Source organism: Panulirus ornatus, chromosome 63 (assembly GCF_036320965.1).
Source record: "Panulirus ornatus isolate Po-2019 chromosome 63, ASM3632096v1, whole genome shotgun sequence".
Classification (NCBI taxonomy): Eukaryota; Metazoa; Arthropoda; class Malacostraca; order Decapoda; family Palinuridae; genus Panulirus; species Panulirus ornatus.
The window spans coordinates 21,143,525-21,148,524 of record NC_092286.1 but is presented as its reverse complement, the minus strand read 5'-3'; the positions used below and the strand labels follow the sequence as shown (position 1 = coordinate 21,148,524).

The 5,000-nt window shown below is 53.9% G+C and overlaps 1 protein-coding gene across 22 annotated transcripts in view; it reads right to left on the bottom strand.

Annotated features, from left to right (window-relative positions):
- para (sodium voltage-gated channel paralytic) overlaps window positions 1–5,000 on the bottom strand; it is a 534,209-nt gene that overhangs the window by 166,327 nt on the left and 362,882 nt on the right. The window lies entirely within an intron of this gene.

Here is a 5,000-nt window from a genome sequence, read left to right as displayed (position 1 = left end):
GACTGGGGGCTCTTAAGGGTGGTGCTGGGGCTAGTAAGGTGGTACTGTACTGGGGGCTAGTAGGGTGGTACTGGGGGCTAGTAAGGTGGTACTGGGGCTAGGAAAATGGTACTGGGACTAGTAGGGTGGCAATGGGGCTAGGAAGGTGGTACTGAGGCTAGTAAGGTGGTACTGGGGCTAGTAGGGAGATATTGGTGGCTAGTAAGGTGGTACTGGAGATTAGTAGGGTGATATTGGCGACTATTAAGGTGGTATTGGAGACTAGTAGGGTGATATTGGCGGCTATGAAGGTGGTATTGGAGACTAGTAGGGTGATAATGGCGGCTATTAAGGTGGTATTGGAGACTAGTAGGGTGATACTGGGGGCTAGTAAGGTGGTACTAGGGATAGTAAGGTTAAAGAAGGTAGTAACATGGGCTGGTGAAATAGTACTGGAGGTTGATAGGACAGTACTGGGAGATAGCAGCATTATCACTGGGGCTAGTATGATTGTACTGGGACAATAAGTATAACATTAATAGCTGGTGGAATATCTCCCGAGGGCTAGCAATTTGGCTGTTGAGGCTAGAGCCGTGTAACTGGTGTACAGTCGCAATGATCATCTTCGTCAAGGGAGCGAGGATAGTTAGGCTAAATGGCCTTAGCCTGAGGCTAGGGAAGGATGGTAGCAAGTCCCATGGGTGGGACTAGGAGGCCACTGTGGATAGTAGTGGATGGGGGAGGGGGTTGGACGAGTAGGATAGGGTCAGTAGAAAGCTAATGAAACCAGTTGGGTAGAGAGTTACTCGGAGGACTGGTGGATAGTAGGCTAGTATGACGGCTAGTACTGGGATTGTTTAGATAGTGCTGGAGGAAAGATAGTGCATTACTGGGGGGGGGGAGGGGTGGGGCTAGGATGCTAGTAAAATAGCTAGTGAGAAAGAGAGAGGGATAAGAAATTCCCAGACCAAATAGGAGTGGCTAGTTGTGATGCAGGCTAGGAGGAGCTGTACTAGCAAGATAGTCCTGGGGGGGGGGGGGCTAGTATGCTAGTGTAAGGGCCACCAGAGTACTACTGGGTGTGTACTGGGACTAGGAGGAGGAGGAGGAGGATAATAGTGGTGTGTCTCTGGGAACTATTAACTCTGAAGTTACAGACGGACTGGCCAAGTTTAGGCTAGAAGGATAGAAAACTGGAGGGGGGGAGAGCATGGCCTGGGGGGAGTTGTACTGGGGGAGGGGGTGATCCTGGTGGCCAAAATGGGCCGCTGGATTGCACTGGTTTACATAGGGGACCTCTGAATTGAACTGGGAGCTAAACAAATTGCATAGGGGGAGGGGATGGGAGGCGCCTCTGAATTTTACTGGATAGCTAAATTGAACTGGGGGCCCCTGGATTGCTCTGGGGGCCCCTGGATGGTACTGGAGCCCCTGGATGGTACTGGGGGCCCCCTGGATTGCACTGGGGGCCCCCTGGACAGTCATGGGAGCTAAGCGAATTCCTCTGGGAGCCCATACATTGTACTGGGGGCACCTGGATTGTACTGATTAAAAGGGGGAAAACCCGGGGGGAAAATTTGGGTATGGGAGGGGGATTATATGGGGGCCCTAAAAACTGAAAAACTTTGGGGGGGAACTGGATAATCTGGGGAAAACGGGGATTTTTAAAGGGGGAAAAATGGAAAATAGGGGGGGGGGAGGGGGGGAACTTTTTTTGGGAAAAAAAAGGGGGATTTTAAACCTGGGGGGGGCACGAACTTACGGAACCGGGGGGGGGGTTATCTGGGGGCCCCCCGAACTTTTTCCCTGGGGGAAAACCGGGGTTTTAATTAACTTGGGGGCCCGGAATTTCGGGGAAAAAAAACTGGGGGGGGGAAACCGGGGGGATTTACGGGGGGGGGGTACCGGGGGAAAACCCTGTAGGGGGGGAACGTTTACGGGGCCCTTTTTGGAACGGGGAAAAACTTGGGGGGAAAACCTTTTAAAATTTTATTTTTTGGGGGCCCCCCTGATTTGTCGGGGGGCCCGGGACTGGGGGCCCCGGGATTGCCTGGGGCCCTGGATTTCTGGGGGCCCGGGCTGTCTGGGGCCCGGGAAATTTTCGGGGGGCCCCTGGATTGCCCGGGGGCCCCCCCTGGATTATCCCCCTGGGGACGGGGGCCCTTGTTACTGGGGCCCCTGGTTTAACGGGGGTCTTGATTACGGGGGGCCCCTGGTTAATGGGGCCCCCCACGTAGGGGGAACAATTTTGGGGCCCAAATTGTAGGGGGGCCCTGGATTAAGGGGGGCCCGAACTGACTGGGGAACCTGGATTATACGGGGGGCACCTGAACTGTACGGGGACCTGGATTAACTGGGGACCGAACTGTACTGGGGGACCTGGATTATACTGGGGGAACCTGAGCTGTACTGGGGGCACCTGGATTATACTGGGGGAACCTGAACTGTACTGGGGGCACCTGGATTATACTGGGGGAACCTGAACTGTACTGGGGGAACCTGGATTATACTGGGGGAACCTGAACTGTACTGGGGGAACCTGGATTATACTGGGGGAACCTGAACTGTACTGGGGGAACCTGGATTATACTGGGGGCACCTGAACTGTACTGGGGGAACCTGGATTATACTGGGGGAACCTGAACTGTACTGGGGGCACCTGGATTATACTGGGGGAACCTGAACTGTACTGGGGGAACCTGGATTATACTGGGGGAACCTGAACTGTACTGGGGGAACCTGGATTATACTGGGGGAACCTGAACTGTACTGGGGGAACCTGGATTATACTGGGGGCACCTGAACTGTACTGGGGGAACCTGGATTATACTGGGGGAACCTGGATTATACTGGGGGAACCTGAACTGTACTGGGGGAACCTGGATTATACTGGGGGAACCTGAACTGTACTGGGGGAACCTGGATTATACTGGGGGCACCTGAACTGTACTGGGGGAACCTGGATTATACTGGGGGAACCTGAACTGTACTGGGGGAACCTGGATTATACTGGGGGCACCTGAACTGTACTGGGGGAACCTGGATTATACTGGGGGCACCTGAACTGTACTGGGGGAACCTGGATTATACTGGGGGCACCTGAACTGTACTGGGGGAACCTGGATTATACTGGGGGCACCTGAGCTGTACTGGGGGCACCTGGATTATACTGGGGGAACCTGAACTGTACTGGGGGAACCTGGATTATACTGGGGCACCTGAACTGTACTGGGGGCACCTGGATTATACTGGGGGAACCTGAACTGTACTGGGGGAACCTGGATTATACTGGGGGAACCTGAACTGTACTGGGGGAACCTGGATTATACTGGGGGAACCTGAACTGTACTGGGGGAACCTGGATTATACTGGGGGAACCTGAACTGTACTGGGGGAACCTGGATTATACTGGGGGCACCTGAGCTGTACTGGGGGCACCTGGATTATACTGGGGGAACCTGAACTGTACTGGGGGAACCTGGATTATACTGGGGGCACCTGAACTGTACTGGGGGAACCTGGATTATACTGGAGGAACCTGAACTGTACTGGGGGAACCTGGATTATACTGGGGGCACCTGAACTGTACTGGGGGAACCTGGATTATACTGGGGGAACCTGAGCTGTACTGGGGGAACCTGGATTATACTGGGGGAACCTGAACTGTACTGGGGGCACCTGGATTATACTGGGGGCACCTGAACTGTACTGGGGGCACCTGGATTATACTGGGGGAACCTGAACTGTACTGGGGGCACCTGGATTGTACTGGGGGAACCTGAACTGTACTGGGGGCACCTGGATTATACTGGGGAACCTGAACTGTACTGGGGGAACCTGGATTATACTGGGGGAACCTGAACTGTACTGGGGGCACCTGGATTATACTGGGGGAACCTGAACTGTACTGGGGGCACCTGGATTGTACTGGGGGAACCTGAACTGTACTGGGGGCACCTGGGTTATACTGGGGAACCTGAACTGTACTGGGGGCACCTGGATTGTACTGGGGGAACCTGAACTGTACTGGGGGCACCTGGATTATACTGGGGGAACCTGAACTGTACTGGGGGCACCTGGATTGTACTGGGGGAACCTGAACTGTACTGGGAGCACCTGGATTGTACTGGGGGCACCTGAACTGTACTGGGGGAACCTGGATTGTACTGGGGGAACCTGAACTGTACTGGGGGCACCTGGATTGTACTGGGGGCACCTGAACTGTACTGGGGGAACCTGGATTGTACTGGGGGAACCTGAACTGTACTGGGGGCACCTGGATTGTACTGGGGGCACCTGAGCTGTACTGGGGGCACCTGGATTGTACTGGGGGCACCTGAGCTGTACTGGGGGCACCTGGATTATACTGGGGGCACCTGAGCTGTACTGGGGGCACCTGGATTATACTGGGGGCACCTGAGCTGTACTGGGGGTGAGGGGGTGAGGAGGTTTACCGGGAAACAGTATAAAAAGATCATCAATGTTGGCAACCACATGGTGTTCAGGACAATGATATATATATATAAACCCAGGATGATCATCACCAGGGTTTATAGTAGGATAGTGCTAGTTAAACTAAGAACTAGTAGTGACGGAGCGGGTAGTAGTGAAGCAGAGCTAGCAAGCCTAGTTAAGCAGGACTAGTTAAGCAGGGCTAGTTAAGCAGGACTAGTTAAGCAGGGCTAGTTAAGCAGGGCTAGTTAAGCAGGGCTAGTTAAGCAGGACTAGTTAAGCAGGGCTAGTTAAGCAGGGCTAGTTAAGCAGGGCTAGTTAAGCAGGACTAGTTAAGCAGGGCTAGTTAAGCAGGCGGAGACAAGGAGAGTGAAACTTAATGAGCTGAACAGTGTCGAATTATGGCATTAGTTAGGTCGCGTTAGTTAAACTAGTGAGGGTGAGGGGAGGGGAGGGGGAGGGGGTGGAATATAGGGTAGAGTGGCGCTAGTTTGAGAGGACTAGGTATGAGTGTGCGCTCTATGGCGTTAGTTTGAGAGGACTAGGTATGAGTGTGCGCTCTATGGCGC